The following is an 18,038-nucleotide window of genomic DNA, read 5'->3' as shown; positions in this document are numbered from 1 at the left end:
ATTATTGATCCTCCAGTTAAGTCTAGGACTAGATCGAACAGGTATGAGTTTTTGGATAATGGCTTGAAAGAAAGTCTTATGAAAAATGGTGGGGTGGCAGGGTGGTCTTCATTATTTTCAGTATAACTGTGAAAAACCAACCAACCAACCAACCAAAACAAAAAATTAAGAACTCTTCCCTGGGTAGCCACACCTGGAGCTCTGTATATGGTTTGGTATACCATTCTTTAGCAGGATCCTTTAAAAAACTGGGAGATATTCAGTGATAATAACATTGTGCAAGAGGCTTTGGTACACATTTTTTTGTTTGTTCTTGCAATAGTCTTGTGTGATATCTATTACTATCCTCATTTCACAAATAGGGAAACTAGGGCATAACAAGATTAAGCATTTGCCCAAATCATATAGCTGTAATTAGGACTTGAACATAGTCTGGCTGACTTCCCCACCCTTATGCTTAGCTACTACACATGCTATTTTTCAGAAGAATCACCATGTCAATATGGTCCCAAGTTAAACTGTGCCTTTACAGAAATGGTTAAAGAGTGTGGGTTTGTATTTTCAAATACTCTTAGTTTATTGTGGAAAGTGTGGCTCCAGAGAGCATGATTAGAGCAAAAAGGATGATCAATATCTGCTACACAATAAAGAAAAACTGTGTAATCATTAGAACTTTCCAAAAATGGAATGAGCTACTTAAAAAAAAAAAAAAGTGTGTGTGTGTGTGTGTGTGTGTGTGTGTGTGTCCAGGTTGCGGGTGCTGGAATATGGCAGAGACCAGTTTCTTTCCTCAGGGAATTCTTGCCAGTGTTTCAGTTTCTTGCAAAATGTGTTCTGATAGCTAGCGATTCTCTCTGGATTCCTGCCAGACGTGATGCCATTTGAGTTGGGTCTACACTAGGTGGGAATTTGGACTGGTAAATCTAAGTGTGCAATTAACCCAATGATTCCTGTTTGTAAATATTTGGAGAGTTTGATATTTAAGATCTTATAAAAATGTTAGCTACACATACTAAAAAGAAACAGCTCACGTTACTGCTATCATCCTACCCACATCCCCTCCTCAGTCGCTCATAGCTGTTGTTCTTTTAACCGTTATTCAAATTGGACTGGGTTGTATGTCTTCACAGACATAGATGCAAGCATTCAGAGCAGTTTTATTTATTAAAGATAAAAACTGGAAATGGCTCCAATGTCCAACAGTAACAGATGGATAAACATAATGAGGTACATCCACACCATGGAGTATTGCTCAGCAGGCAAAAGGAATGAAATGTGGAGACACACAATAATACGATGGTTCTCAGAATAATTATATTGTGTGGAAGAAGCTACACAAACAAAGAGTTCCTGTTGTGCTGTTTACTACTTAATTATTCACGAAGACAAAAAGTCCTGGCTGTCTTGAGCCCAGAAATTAATGGATTTGGAAAAAATTTTCAAAATGCTTGCATAGAGAACAGAAAAGGCTGCTTTATGAAGCTGCACAGAGGTGGCCTAGTTACTGAGAGCCTCAAGGCTGAGCTGTAAGCTCTCTCAAAGCTTTCCTCACAGCCTTTTTCCCTTGGGGTCAAAGTCTTTGGGACTCAGCAGTAACCAGAGAGTGGCATTCTGCCTCTCTGGGATCAAATTAGAGGTCTTTAGTTTGAGAAATCTGGTTATTTTTCAGTTTTAATGACGTGTACTTAGTACCTGGAACATGCAAGGCACCAGAGAGGGTACTAGTTGTCTTTGCTGGCAGTTATAATCATCACCGTCACAGCTAACCTGTGCAAAGCGTTCTACTGGAGGACTTTAACTGCAGTATCCTCTTTAACCCTGACAGCCATCTATGACATGGATGTTATATTTAATCCTCATTTTATGGTTCAGGACGTTGAAGCTGGGAGGCGTTAGATATCTTCATCAAGGTAATAGAGCTAATGAGGGGTAGAGCTAGGATTTTAATCTAGGCAGCCTTCCTCCAGAACCAGGGTACTTAACTATCACTTTACATTGCCTCTCTAGGGATACTGAGATGAAAAAGATAACAGCCCCTGCTCTTGAATCTGGTGGGGGACACATTGAATGTGTCATGTGATAAGCACTATAACAAGAGTGTGTCCGTGGTACTACGAAAGGACTAAGGAAGGCCCCCTGCCCTGCCTCGGGGAAAATGGAAGTGGCATTGAAGTTGGACCTTGAAGGATAGGTGGGATCTGCTATGGAGAGAAGGGGGAAGGAGTATGGCAGACAAAGAGGAAGCTGCATATACAAAAGGCACTGGAAGATGAAACGTGAAAGCATATGAGACATCTGAAGCTAATGATGTACTTACTATATGTTGGCTAGTTGAATTTAAATAAAAAAAAAAGGGATCCCTGGGTGGTGCAGCGGTTTGGCGCCTGCCTTTGGCCCAGGGCGCGATCCTGGAGACCCGGGATCAAATCCCACGTCGGGCTCCCGGTGCATGGAGCCTGCTTCTCCCTCTGCCTGTGTCTCTGCCTCTCTCTCTCTCTGTGACTATCATAAATAAGTAAAAATTTAAAAAAAAAAAACAATAAATTAAAAAAAAAAAAAAGCATATGAGATTTGGAGAAAAGCAAGTGGTTTGAAACAAGATGGTGGTACAGTGGGAGGTGAGTATGGAGGCAGCTTCGAGAGGCCTTGATGGGAGTAGAGGTGTCACAGGAAGTGGGTGAGCAGAGGAACAGGGTCAGAGCTGTGGCAGAGATGCGGGTTACCTCACCTCAACAAGTCAACAAGGAGAACCTAAGACCTTTGCCACAAATTCAAGAGACGCTAAGCTCAAACTGGTTATGACTTTGAAAGAAGAGGAGTTATTGCTGGGTTTGTTTATTGTTTATTTGCTTTTGCTCAGGCTGTTGGTTCTAGAAGGGGCAGGAAGTGCCTCAAGCAAAATACTTGCTGTTTCCCCTGTGAAACAGAAAGAAACACCAGGTACATTAGCTTGCCTGGTGTTATTTTTACCCACGTAGGGAGAGTACCCTGTTGGAATGCTGTTAGTTGCAACTAACAGAAAAATCAAGTTGCGTAAGGAATGTGTCCGCTCATGATATTAGAAAGTCCAGAGGCAGCTGATTTAGGTGAGGCTGAGTCTAGCAGCAAAAACAATGCCTGTCCTTCTTCTCTGCTGTTTTCTTACTAAAGCTGACTGTGGGCTCCCAGGATGGCTAAACGCAGCTCCCAGGGCTACCTGCTTTCTTATTCACACTCAACAGCAAAGAGAGCTTCTTTGTCGTTGTCCAAGGGTCACCCTGATTACAACAGCTTTGGTCACATGCAGAGCAATCCTAGTGGAAGTGGATAAAATGCAACGATTACCTTAGCTTTCAGAGTCTACTTGCTTGAGACCTCAGTAGTCAGGAAAGGAGTCACCTTCCCTAGGGCTACACAGACCACCAAATGTAAATAAAACAGGACTACTGGAACAGCGAAAATGTCAATGAATAGCCATCTTTGCATTCAGGTGTCAGAGGTTCAGAGGACTGGCTCAGTTAAACCTTTGGTTTTCACATAACCTCATTCATTGTTAGTGGCCCACGCAAACTTCATGCTCCTGGCAACCTCTCCTTAACCCAGTGATTCTTAACACCCTCAGAGATTCTGATTTCATTGGCATCGACAGCAGTATTGTGTTTTCAGCTCACCAGATGAATAATTCTAGTGGGCACCCAGGGCTGAGAACCATTGCTTTTATTTTTCATTAATGCCACTTCTTCAGTCATGGGTTCAGTTTTATGTACAGCTGAACTGTGTTGAATCTGAAAAAATAAGAATAGGGGCATAGGGGCGCCTGGGTGGCTCGGTCAGTTAAGAAGCCAACTCTTGGTTTTGGCTCAGGTCATGATCTCACGGGTTGTGGAATTAAGCCCTGCATTGGGCTCCATGCTCAATTAAGAGTCTGCTTAGAGATTCTCTCCCTCTGCTTCTTCCCCCACGAGCTCACTTTCTCTCTCTCTCTCTCTCTCTCTCTCAATTAAATAAATAAACCTTAAAAAAAACAAATAAGAATATAGGCAAACATATAATAAAAATTAGTAGTAACTAACACTCATTGAGACTTACATGTTCCATGCCTATTGCAAGGTGTTTTGCGTGCATTATCTCATTTCATTCACTCACCCATCTTATGAGGTGGAGAATAATATCTCTTTGTGACAGGTGAGAAAACTGAGGCCCAGAGAACTTAGCTCAGTTGTCCAAGGTCATGCATCTAGTATGTGGTTAAAATAGGACTTGAACTCAGGTATATCTGACTTCAAGATTTCATGCACTCATCCTGTTAGACATTGTTCCAGAACCATGACTGTAAGAGATCTCATTTACTGTTCATTTCCCAATCCCTTTTAGTCCCTACCTAATACACCTTTGTCAGGGCCTGCCAGGTGACATTTCAGTAGAGTTCTTAGTATCTCTTGTACCACCTCTGACATTTTATGTGCATTGCATTACACACATAGTGATTACACCTAGGTTATACCTGTAAGTGTAAAATGGGGTGTGACCTAAATATGTGTTATAAGTTATACATTGTGCATTTAGTGGTGTTTCTACACACACACAAGCCTATATTTTACACACATATAAAAGTTGTGGATGTTGTATAAGGGAGAGAACACGGATAGCACTGTGACCCTAGGCAATCACTCAAATTTGTTCATTCCTCTTTATCATCTCTAAAATGGGGAAATACTGCTTGCTCCTTCTAACCAAGTGATTATTTGAGGATCAAATGAGATCCTGAAACTAGCAAGGAGTCCTGTGCATACCTTTTTTTGCCAGCTAATGAGCTGTAAATACATATGATGTGTTGGCATCACCTTTTACAGAGTAATTAATGCTGTATCCTGTGTATCCCAGTTGATGAGCCAGTCTTCCCTGCCATCCCTTGCTTTTTTTTTTTTTTTTCAAGATTTTATTTATTTGAGAGAAGAGAGAGAGAGCAGGAGCAAGGGGAGGGGCCAAGGGAGAAGCAGACTCCCTGCTGAGCAGGGAGGCCCATGATGATGATGATGATGATGACAACGACGATGACAACGAGGACGATGCTGCTGTTGCTGCTGCTGCTGCTGCTGCTGCTGCTGCTGCTGCTTCAATGTGGGGCTCGATCCCAGGATCATGATCTGAGCTCCCAAAGGTAAAACTGACTGAGCCACCCAGGCACCCCACCCCTTGCTTTCTCATCTACTGACCTTTGGATTCTGTGTAATATGCACGAGTCACAGGTCAAGAATTTAATAGAAAGCAGGGGAAAGCACAGAAGGAAAGGGAATGAGTGGGAGAGGCATTTTTACAAGTTTTACAATAGTGCCATGTTGTTTTACTACAAAACAATCACTGTTGGCTCGGATGGGAGGAAACGAGCCATTTTTTACACTGTTGGTGGCTAAATCACGTAAATTGCTATCATGTTTTGGAGAACTAGTTATTACATTGGAGATCAGCATAGCAATCCCATTGTGTAATAAAATAATTAAAAAATGGAAGCTCATATTTATACCAAGATTCAGCAGAAAAAAGGCATGAAAAGATGACAAATGGTTAGCAGTGGCTGGCTATCCCTGGTGGGTGGGTGTGCCTGGGAGGGGAAGTTTCACTTTTTACTTTATATTCTGTGTGATTTGAACTTGCCTACAAGCATTTATTTATTTATTTATTAAAACACACACACACACACCCCCAAGAGAAGTAGAGAGCAGAGGCGAGCTCGATATGCACACATCAGCTGCGCTTCTGTTTCTTAATCCTTGGCTCCTCTCTGCAAGGCAGGCCTGCAGTCCCAGGAGGGTGCTGACCCCTGCCTGGCAAGCCCTCCGTGTGCTGTGCTGATTGTAGTTCACTATGAGTTGCTTAAGCAGCAGGTTCCCGGTGGCTGGTCAGCTGGAACTGCTTCATGAGGACAAACAGGAAGGATGCAGCTGCCAGTGCAGCTCACTCCATTGACCTCATTGACAGAAATAAAAAAAAAAAAATTAAGTCTTAAAATGTTGAGGATGAATTTCATGCTGTTCATAGCTCCCTCAAGACCCTGTCTGGAGAGGGGAGTGAGCCCCCAGCAGCCCTGTTAGGTTGCCTTGGAGGAACCCTTGCACACGCAGACATTACAAGCCCCAGGTCCCGGGGCCTGACAACTTGCCCTCGGGCACTTGCTCAGGACTTTGGTTCCATAGGCTAAATCTCACGGCGACCCTGTTCCCCTGCTCGAAACTGGAACCTCCTCTCTAGCGAAATAAGCCATCCCACCATTCTTGCAGCTTAAGTTCTCTTATGCAGGATGTCAGCAAAAGCTCAGGACAGAGAGATGAAGAGAGATGGGGAAATAAGGTGAGCATTCCTGGTAGATGGATAGCAAATCCCTGCTCTCACAGGTTTTAGCCGTGGGGCCGTAGACACATTACTTCCCCTTTCTGAGCCCGAGTTTCCTTCTCTATAAAATGAGGAAAATAAACCTATCTGCCCTATAGGGTTGGGGGGTCCTGCTACCCAAAAGGGCTTAGTACTATGTGCCTGAAGAGAGGAAAGCTCAGTAAATGCTACAGGTATGTGTGTGTGCGGAGCCTCATTAGCTTTTACTTCCCACTATGGCAGTGGTTCAGAGTTTGGGCTCTGTTATTTACTACATGTGTGACTTTGGGCAAACCTCTTTGGGCTTCAGTTTTGTTTTTTTTTTAAGATTTTATTTATTTATTCATAGGGACACAGAGAAAGAGAGAGAGAGAGAGAGAGAGAGAGGCAGAGACACAGGCAGAGGGAGATGCAGGCTCCATGCAGGGAGCCTGACGTGGGACTCGATCCTGGGTCTTCAGGATCACACCTCAGGTTGCAGGTGGCTCTAAACCGCTGCGCCACCAGGGCTGCCCTGGGCTTCAGTTTTGTCATGGGCAAAATGAATATAAGGATTCCCCTCTCATACGGATCTTGTAAAGATGAACTCAGATCATGCACAGAAAGCAGTAAAGTGCCTGAACACAGGCATTCAGGAAATGGGGGCAATTACAGTTTGCTGATGAAAAATTAAAAGTTACCTGTAAAACACATGAATTCCGCAAAACCACCTCCAAATCCCCGCCTGCCCTGGGGATGCTCAGGGAATGAGCTGCTGGTTCCAACCTGAAATCTACTCCTGAACTCCTGGGCTGTAAGATGGTCCTGTCTTTATCCCCTTCTTTTTTGCTCTTCCCACTTTTCTTTCTCTCCCTGCCCATGCCTCTCATTAGTCCAATTAGTAAACGGTTGCTGTCACTTCAGGTCAGCCCCAGGCCTGGAGTCCCTTGTGGATGCGCTGTTGTGCTGGGGAAGTGAGGCGATGGGGAAGTTGCAGGGGCACCCTAATTTCTACAGGGCAGTGGAACAAGGAACGGAGGCTGGCAGCAGATGGACCTCCCCTGCCCCTGTTTCTTGGGACATCAACAGGATAATCAATGAGAACTTCATTATGCAGAGTGAGTCTGGTTGTTTGGCAGAGCACCAGGGTCCCATTTAGGGACTGGAAGTTTCTGGCCTGGAGATAATGATCAGCCCGAGGCCTCTGGCTTTCTTCTGCACACTAGCTTTCAGCTCCCCCTTGAACAACTGTGTGCACATGTACATGCACGCACGTGCACACACACGCATACACCCATGCAGGCACACATACAAGTTCCCTGGGCTTTTAGTCACCTATAGAGTTTGTGAGTCCATTCCAGGCTTGGAAGGCTGGTGAGCAGGGTGAAGCTGGAGAGCCCAGAAACGCGCGACTGCTCCTGCTGATTGCTGAGAATAATCAAACCCTGAGGTTCCCAAGGGCCTATTAAACCATTGCAAGTGTCTCAACCACAGTGACAACAGGTTCCCCCCACCTCCCCGCCCCCAACCTTGGGAGGATAAAGAAGCAGGCCTGGGGAGTGGCCCAGCCAGCTGAAAATAAGATAATGGGACTAAGAAGCTCCAGCAGTCCAGGGACAGGTTGATTTGTTGGGAACACAATGGAGTCAGCATTTTAACCACCTCCCTGCCAACCCTGTGGTGTAAAACTGGAGCTTATGCTGAGGACAGAGGAGGGGGAGCGGAGGGGGCATGGTTTGATGGGAAGTTGGTTCCCCAGCCAGTTACATCATACATACCTGTTCAGGCACGTATTTAGGGAAAAGGGGGTTCCTATCAAACTCATTGCACTGACACCTGGCTCCCACCTGCTGCCCTTGTAGGCACTACTCTTTGCCACCTAGAATTATGAGCTTCCATGCTGACCTCGGCCCAAGATGAATGTAGAGAGTGCCGCATTTTCTTTCACTGCTCTGACTCCCCACAGCACCAGAACACATAGGCTTCATATAATAGACTTCACTGAAGGTCTCAGAGTGTGGTTCTCAAAGTATGGTCCGTGGGTCAGGCACAGGAGCATCACCTGGAAACATGTTAGTACAGGGTTCTCCAGTGCTACCCTAGACCTGCAGAATCAGATATTCTGAGAACCAGCCCAACAATCTGTATATTAATAAGCCCTTCAGGTGATCCTGTTAGTTGCCGAAATTTAAGGACCATTGCTTTTGGGGATAACTTGAAAAAAATTATAATGGAGGGGAAGAGACTAAATTCAAACAGAACTGTAAATAGGACTGTTTAAAAGCCTATAGGAATATATAAAAGGTTTTTCATAGAGTTTTGCTTCCCATTCTGGGGGAAGCAAACATACATTGGCAGAACCTCCGTGCAGAGGTTGATTGCTGCCCTTATAAAAACAATCCAGGGATGCCTGGGTGGTTGAGCATCTGCCTTTGGCTCAGGGGGTGATTATGGAGTCCTGGGATCGAGTCCCAAGAGGGGCTCCCTCCATGGAGCCTGCTTCTCCCTCTGCCTGTGTCTCTGCCTCTCTCTGTGTGTCTCTCATGAATAAATAAAATTAAAAAAAAAAATCTCTTAAAAAAATCAAAAGCATATGTTTGTGCGATCTCTCTCTCTCTCTCTCTCACACACACACATACACCCATTCCCCACCTTCTCTTCACAGAGGCCACAATATTCTTGAATTTGGTGTTTATTATTCACATGTTTTTACTACATGTTATTTTTTTGCATATTTTTGACTGTGTATTTTGGATATACCAGATATATCTGCTGGCAGTTCGCTTTTTTCCATTTGCCATTAAGTTTTGAGATTTATTTTTGGTGCTACTATATCTATTTTCTTGTTGGTGGACTTTCAGGTTGATTCTAATTTTCAACTATCATAAATAATGCTGCAATTAGCACTCATGTATATCGATGTACAAGAGTTTCTCTAGGAAATATGCCTAGGAATGGAATTACTCTATTATTTTAATGTGCATCTTCAACTTTACTAGGTCTTTCCAGTTTATTCTCTGAAGTAGTTATATTCACTTGAGCCGCTATAAAAACAGGGTACAAGAGTTCCTGCTGCTTATGGCCAACATTTGGTATTGTTAGACTTTCATATTTGTGTTAAATTTGTTGATTTGTGTTAAATTTGTGGATGTGAATGGTATTTCTTGGGGGGTAGTTTTAATTTACATTTATCTGATTTAATTTACATTTACATTTATCTGATTACTATTAAAGTTGAACATGTTTTATAATGTTTACTGGGCCATTTGGTTTCTTCTCTGATTTCATGTTTATTTCCTTTATTTGTGTTTCTATTGGGTTATCTTTTCTCTACTGATCTGAGGAATTTTTTATATACTCTGGGGATGCATTATAAATATCTGCTTTCAGTTATAGCTTCTATTTTTACATTATTTATGGTGTTTTGTGGTATAGATGTTTTCATTTTATCACGTAGGCAGATTTATCCATCTTATTGGTGCTCTTTGAGTCATGGTTGCAAAATATTTCTGTGTCTGTGAAGACTAGATGCCATAACAAAGAGACCCCAAAATGGTATGTGTTAAAGAACAGAGACATTTTTTCACTCACAAAAGCGGTCCCAAGATGAGTATAGTCCCAGTTGCCGGGGTGGCTTTGCTGTACATGGACATTTGGGGAGACAGATTCATACCATCTCCTGGGTTTGCCATCCCCTTGGGCACATCTCCATGTTGTATAGCCAAGTTGGATTGCCATATTCAAATTCCAACCGGCAGGAAAGAAAAGGAAAGCGTGGAAGAGGCATAACTAATGTCAAGTTCCAGAGCTGCAAGTGGCAGTCAGCATTTCTGCTTACATCCCACTATAAGAAATTAATTTCATCTGCAAGGAAGGCTAGAAAATGTGCCCAACTATGATGTGATTATTATGGAAGAATAGGAGAATAGATATCATGGGCAAAGAGTAGTTTCTTCTCTACCCTGAGGTATTTATTCTATTAGGGTTTTATTTTTGTTAGAATGTAAGTTAGGGGTCTCTTTTATATTTTACATTCTGTATTTGTTGATTTGTAATGTGACCTGCATCTTATGTGAAGTTTTCCTGTGGGCATAACTTGATTTCTGGAATCCCTATGCTGTCCTTTTTAAAAAAAAAAAAAAAAAACTTTTAAGACTTCACTTATTTATTTGAGAGAGAGAGTGAGAGAGAGAGAGAGAGAGAGCGCGCGCAAAAAGTGCACAAGCAGGAAGGAGAGGGAAAAGCAGGCTCTCCACAAGCAGGGAGCCCAAGATGGGGCTTGATCTCAGGACCCTAGGATCATGACCTGAGCCAAAGGTAGACACCCAACTGACTGAGCCACCCAGGTGCCCCTAATTTTTAATTTTATTTATTTTAAAGATTTTATTTATTTATTTTAAATATTTTTATTTATTTAGAGAGAGCACACATGCTAGCAGGGCAAGGGGCAGAAGGAGAGGAAGGGGGAGACAGAGCATCTCAAGCAGACTCCATGCTGAGCATGGAGCCCAATGTGCAGCTCAATCTCATGACCCTGAGATCATGACCTGAGCCAAAATCAAGAGTCAGGCACTCAACTGACTGAGCCACCCAGATGTCCCTTTCTATTTTGTTCTTGTTTACCCGTATGTCTTGTCCCTAGTTTCTTAAAAACTAGAGTATTATTATAAGTCATATTACCTGGAAGGATCAAGCCTTTGACTTAATTATTTTTTTATAAAAATAGTCCTGGTTTTTCTTGGCCCTCTGTTCTTTATGCTTTTAGAATCAACTTGTCAAGTTTCATGTCAAAATTTTTTATTGGAATTGTGCTGCACTTATGTATTGATTCATTTTGGCAGATTTGTCAGTTTTAATCTATTATAAAATATAACATATAGAAAAGTGTAAAAAAATAGAAATCTACACTTTGGTTATAAAGTAAAACCATGTAACTGCTCTCCAAGTCAAGAAACAGAATACTACTGGAACTCCAGAAGTTCCCTGTGTGTTCTGTATCAATCACAGTTGTCTTCCTTCTGTGTAGAGGTCATCACTCTTAGCTTTCATAAGAATCATTGCTTTTCTTTTCTTTATAGTTTTACTGTGTATGCGTTCTAAATAAATATTTCTTTGTTTTTAAGCTTTATATGAAGAAAAATAATATGATTATTAATTATTGTGATTTGGCACAATAATTAGCACTCTTGTGATTTGGATTTTGGGCTCAACATTATGTTTGGGTTGTTTCTAGTTCTTGGCAATTATAATAAAGCTGCTGTCTACATTTTGGTGCATGTATCCAGGTGGTAAGTATGCCTATCTCTAAGGTGTATACCCCAAAATGGAACTGCTGCATTGTGATATATGTACATTTTCAGATATATCTTAGATATAACCCCATACTGTTTTGCAAAGTGGTTACACTAATACCTATCCCCATTAGCTTTGATAAGACACCTTGTTGCTCCATTTTCTTACCAACACCCAGGATTGTCAGGTTTTGTAATTTTTATCAATCTGATACATGTTGTGGTATTTCATTGTGGCTTTAATATTTCACATTCCTTTTTTGAAAAAAAAAATTTCACATTCCTGACACATAGATTAAACAATGTATCATGTGCTTTTTGGCTATTTGTATTTTTTTTATTTTGAAGTGCACCTTTAAATTTTATGCCCATTTTTCTTTTAGGTTGTTTGCCTTTTTCCTATTGATTTGTAGGAAATCTTTGCAAATTAGAGAGACTGTTGGTGATGTATGTTGTATCTTTTACTGGTGTCTTTTGTGACTGAAAGTTTATTTTGATGTCTGCATATTTTTCATTCTTTTTTTATGATTATCTTTTTCTGTTTTAAGGCATTCTTTTCCTTTTTTAAAAAAAGATTTTATTTATTTATTATTTGACAGAGAGAGAGAAAGAGAAAGAGAACATGTAGTTGGAGCAACAGGTAGAGGGAGAGGGAGAAGCAGGATCCCCACTGAGCAGGGAGCCTAATGCAGCCTCTCTCCTAGGACCCCGGGATCATGACCTGAGCTGAAAGTAGACGCTTAACTGACTGAGTCATCTAGGCGCCGCTTAAGACATCCTTTTCTATTCCAAAATGAAAAAGATAGTTTTTATTATTCCCTTATAAAAGTTTCATGGTTTTACTTTTCATTTTTAGGTCTTGAATTGATTTTTTTGCATGTGTGGTGTGAGAAAGGATCTAGTTTCATTTTTTTCCCTGTATGATTATCTAATGATCTCAGCCCCATTTATTGAAAAGTCTATCCTTTCTCCAATGATCTCCTCAGCCCCTGGCAACTACCATTCTATTTTCTGTCCCTATGAATTTGACTGCTTTAGATACCTCATGTAAATGGAATTAACCGTATTTATCTTTCTGTGACTGGTTTATTTCACTTAGTATAATATCTTCAAGTTTCATCCATGTTGTAGCCTGTGTCAGAATTCCCTTCCTTTTCAAGGGTGAATGATATTCTTTTGAGTGTATATACATTTTCTTTATCCATTCATCTGTTGAAGGACACTTGGGTTGCTTCCACTTTTTAGCTGATTGTGAGTAATGCTGCTATGAACATGGGTATGCAAATATTTCTTCAAATCCTTGCTTTTAATTCTTTTGGGTATATATCCAGATGTGGAATTGCTGAGTGGTAGGATAACTCTATGTTTAAGTTTTCAAGGAAATGCCATACCATTTTCCACAACAGCCGCACCATTTTACATCCCTACCAGCAATGCACAAGAGTTCCAGTTTCACATTCTCACAACACTCTTTACTTTTTGGTTTTGTTTTTGTTTTGTGGGGTGCTTTCTTTTTGATAATAACCATCCTGATGGGTGTAAAGTGCTATCTCACTATGGTTTTGATTTGCATTTCCTTAATGATTAAGGATGTTGAGCATTTTTTTTCATGTGCTTATTGGCCACTGTATATCTTCTTTACAAAAATGTCTAAGTCCTTTGTCCAGTCTTCAATTTTTTTAAATTAAGTTGTAGGAGGTTTTCTTTAAAGTTTATTTATTTATTTATTTTAGAGAAAAAGAGAGAGATAGCTTGAGGGGGTGGGGAGGAGGAGCAGAAGGGGAGGAGCAGAGGGTGAGCAGACTGCACCAAGTGCGGAGCCCAATGTGGGGCTCAAACCCACAACTCTGAGGTCATGACCTGAGTTGAAACCAAGAGTCCGATGCCCAACAAACTGAGCCACCCAAGTTGTAGGAGTTACTCCAAGTTATAGGAGTTATTATTTTTTTAAGTTTTTTTTTCTTAAGGTTTTATTTATTCGTGAGAGACACACAGAGAGAGGCAGAGACACAGGCAGAGGGAGAAGCAGGCTCCCTGCAGGGAACCCAATGTGAGACTCCATCCCCCACTCCAGGATCACGCCCTGAACCAAAGGCAGACGCTCAACCCCTGAGCCACCCAGGTGTCTTCAGGAGTTATTTATATCTTTATGAGATAGAGGATTCACAAATATTTTCTGCCATTTCATGGGTTGTCTTTTCACTTTTTTTGCTGCACAAAAGTTTTTAAATTTTATGAAGTCTAGTTTATCTGTTTTTTTATGGCTTTAGATTTTGCTTCAATGAAAAGTAATTATTATCATTATTTCCTCTTTGCTTTAGCGGGAAAAGGAGATTGAGGAAGGAGGAAATGGAAGGAGGCAAAACGCATTCTAAATAGATTTGTGCTGCTTCAGTAAGAGCAGAGTGAAGTTTTTTGTTTCTTTGTTTTTTAAGTTCAGTAAGAGTGAAGTTTCTTTTTTAAAATTATGCTTTTTATGTTAATTCAGTATAGTTAACATACAGTGTGATATTAGTTTCAGGTGTACAATATGATGACTCAACATTTCCATGAAACACCTGGTGCTCGTCACAAGTGCCCTCCTTAATCGCATCAGCTATTTCACCCATTCCCCCTCCCCTCCCCTCTGATAACCATTAGTTGTTCTCTGCATTAAAAGTCCACTTCTAGGGCAGCCCGCGTGGCTCAGCAGTTTAGCGCCGCCTTCGGTCCAGGGCCTGATCCTAGAGACCCTGGATTGAGTCCTGTGCCCTGTGTTGGGCTCCCTGCATGGAGCCTGCTTCTCCCTCTGCCTGTGTATCTGCATCTCTCTCTCTCTCTGTCTCTCTTGAATAAATAAATAAAATCTTTTTAAAAAATCCATTTCTTGGTTTCTCTCTCTCTCCTTTTTCCTTTGTTCATTTGTTTTGTTTCTTAAACTCTACATATGAGTGAAATTATGTGTTATTTGTCTTTCTCTGATGGACTTATTTCACTTACCATTATACTCTCTAGCTCCATCCATGTTGTTGCAAATGGCAAAATTTCATTCTTTTTTAGGGTATGTTATATGTATATATAATGGAATATATATATGTATATGTATACACACACACACACACACACTCTGTATCTTCCTTATCCATTCATCTCTGGGTGGACACTTGGGCTGCTTCCATAATTTGGCTCTTGTAAATAATGAGAAACAGTGGAGTTAACAATAATTTATTCAGTCACAAATATTCATTTGCTATCTCTTATATCCCAGACACTGCACTTAGCACCAGGGATATAAAATGAGTATAGAGATATCTTACTTAGGAGGACAACTAGAAAAAGTTATTTTCAACACAATGGGATGGAGTTGACAAATATGAAAATATATATAATGCCATGGACTGTGGTTGAAAAGTGGAGGTGGAAACTACTGAATGCCTGGAAGAGTTAAAGAAATCTTTAAAGAGGAAGAACCTCAAAAAGTAAGAAATGTCTGGCTGGAGAAGGTAGGGTAGGACAACCTCTAGAAGGAACAGCATGTACAAATAAGTATAGACATGCATGGACCAATTTATGAAAGGCAAATAATTTCCTGTGGCTGGAATATGGAGAACATGGTGAGGAGATCATGGGAAATGTGGGAGGTAGTTAGGTTGGGCCCTGACTGTGGAATCTTCAATGGTAGAACAGAGAATTTGGAATTTGATATTACAGGCAATGTTAAGTCATTAATAAAAAGTATGTTTTTTTCTGTTTTCCAAAATAATCTATGTTCTCTATAAAACATTGGGGAAAACACCAAAACCAGAATAAAAACCACTGGGAACACCAATTTTTTTTCTTTTTAAGATTTAAGTAATCTCTACACACAATGCAGGGCTTGAACTCACAACCTCAAGATCAAGAGGCACATGCTCTACTGACTGAGCCAACCAGGCACTCCTCAAATCTTCTTTGCAGGGAGAAACTAACAACATATTTATATCAGTATGCTGTGGAAAAATAGTTCTGGCAGAGGGGTGAGGACAAGAGATGGGTTCAGAGGTTACTGGATTAATACCCATGAGAGAAGAAGGTCTGTACAAAGACAGTAGCAGTGGGGATGGGAAGAAGGGAAAGATTTCTGACATTCCTTAGGGGAAATCAATAAAGCCCAGTGACTGATTGGATTTGGGAAGTAAGAAAGAGGCAAAAGTGTGAGTGATTTTGGGATATCTAGTTTAGGAGAGTAAAATTGGCTAGATTAGTCAGCTATGCCTTAGCAAAGAGCAAAGTCCTGAGAAAATGGGAGATGGGGCAGATAAAAAATTTTAAGGGGATGGTGTTTATACAAAGGTCTGTTGTTTATAGAAAGGTCTGCAAGAGGGGATCCAAAATGAGTAATCTGGAATTGGTGTGGTCTCAGGTTTATGGGCTACACTGAACTCAGAAAACTTGGCCCAGGTACTTGGCACCCAAGGATTAATAGGACAATTTTAGGACAATGAATGTAAAAACTTTATTCCATTGTTAATGAGAAAGTGATCACTAAACTTGATTAATAACATGTATTTGTTAAATCTAGTTGGACATATGTATGGGTCTTATTCTATGATTCTTCTTATTGCTATAAAATAAAATTTCCATGCTAAAAGTTTAAAGAAAAAATTTTAGGTAGTTTTTTCTAGTAGAGAGTACAATAATATTATCTATTCATTTATCAAACATTTATTGTGTGTCTATTATATGACACGTACTGTGCTAGCCTGTATGGGGGATACAAGAGATAGAAGGTGTATATAAATGCTATCAGAATGGTAAAAAATAATGTGCAGAAGGAATTAAGAACTTGGAGGGGCTCCTAGCTGGTGTGACCTGCACAATTTATTGGGGAAGACACAGGATAAAGAGCATGAATTTCTATTGTGCCCATAGGGAAGCTCTGAAACTATAATTCAGAGAGGTACTATGATACTCCTGCTTATGCCTGGTTTCTTAGTGGAGGTTGTTAAACATGCTTAACAGCCAGGAAGGGAAGGGAAGAGTAAGTTTCACGTTGCTGTCTTGGCTTTTAAAGTTTGGTTCAGATTGGAGCATTGCATATGTCTTTGATTCCAAGAAACGTTTTGATCTTAAAAATGTAAAAAAGGGTTTTAAAAGCATAATTGTAACTCCAAACCTGCCACGGAAAGATTGATTTCAGTTACTTCCTAGGACAACCCTATGACCTAGGCATTATCTCTCTCTCTCTCTCTCTCTCTTTTTTTTTTTTTTTTTTACCTGTTCAGTCTTTCAATTTGCAAGAGTCAGAAAACCCTTAGTAAATGCCAGTCTGTCTCTGCTCCAGGTAACTTGTGTTGAAATAGAAACAACACATCCAAAATGGAGTCACTTGTGCTGAGCCCCACATCAGCAAACCAAGATCAAATACCTAACCTAATTACAGTTTTAGCCTCTCCTGGGACTGTGATTTCTAATCAATCAGTCTGGAATTAACCTGGTCAGCACTGGTGAGTTAATGTGCCTGATAGACCCCCTCTCTCCTCACCAAAGGGGGTAACTTTTTGCTAGAAACTTTGTTTTTCTGCCCCTTTCTGCCTACAAATGCCTTCCATTTAGTACATCTCCCCAGAGCTCCTTTTTACTAGCTGGGTGGAATGCCACCTGGTTCATGAATGTTGCATAAAGCCAACTAGATCTTCAAATTTACTCAGTTTAATTTGTTCCCAACACTTCATTTAACCTCTCTGGGCCTGTTTTCTTATCGGCAATAACCGTCTTGTCAATTTTAACAGTCATTCAGATACCAAACAAGGTAGCAGATGCAAATGCTTTTTGAAAAGTGTAAAAGCGGGATCCCTGGGTGTCGCAGCGGTTTGGCACCTGCCTTTGGCCCAGGGCGGATCCTGGAGACCCGGGATCGAATCCCACGTCGGGCTCCCGGTGCATGGAGCCTGCTTCTCCCTCTGCCTTTCTCTCTCTCTGTGTGATTATCATAAAAAATTAAAAAAATATTTAAAAAAAGAAAAGCATAAAAGCACCATATAAGTGAGCCACCACTCTTATTCATAAACTTGTTATAATAAATGGCCGAGTGAGCATAAGGTGGTCAGACTTTGCTCTTCCCAGTATGTTTTTCATAACCTCTGCTTTAGCTAAATAAAAAAATTTTGTCATACCCAGCCTTCGCTTTGTTGACTACTTAACATCCCCTTTTAATGTCCCCTTTGCTTTTCTGAGTGTGAGCATCTAGGACAGCTTCTCTAAAGCAGAGGAAAGCAGGGTGTTTTCCTTAGAGGTATGCCTCGTAGGTGCAGTCCCATCAACATTTATTAAACTCCAAGCTCGAATAGAGGCTGGAGGAACCGGGCACCTGGGTGTCTCAGTGGTTCCTGAACGTCTGCCTTTGGTTGAGGGCGTTACCCCGGGGTGGTGGGATCCAGTCCCACATCAGGCTCCCCGCAG

At 41.1% G+C, this 18,038-nt stretch overlaps 1 protein-coding gene and 1 long non-coding RNA gene across 36 annotated transcripts in view; one reads left to right on the top strand and one right to left on the bottom strand.

The window, feature by feature from the left end:
* The window catches only part of LRIG2 (leucine rich repeats and immunoglobulin like domains 2), a 154,559-nt gene that overhangs the window by 74,836 nt on the left and 61,685 nt on the right, over nt 1–18,038 (top strand). The gene's annotated exons all lie outside the window — the stretch shown is intronic.
* On the bottom strand, nt 5,735–7,768 carry LOC125752797 (uncharacterized). Its single transcript, XR_007403127.1, has 2 exons — nt 7,663–7,768; nt 5,735–5,947 (listed from the first exon to the last, which is right to left on the bottom strand). It is a non-coding gene; the product is annotated as an uncharacterized LOC125752797 (long non-coding RNA).

This window comes from Canis lupus, chromosome 17 (assembly GCF_003254725.2).
Source record: "Canis lupus dingo isolate Sandy chromosome 17, ASM325472v2, whole genome shotgun sequence".
In the NCBI taxonomy this organism is placed as follows: domain Eukaryota; kingdom Metazoa; phylum Chordata; class Mammalia; order Carnivora; family Canidae; genus Canis; species Canis lupus.
This window is presented reverse-complemented; position numbering and strand designations above follow the sequence as displayed.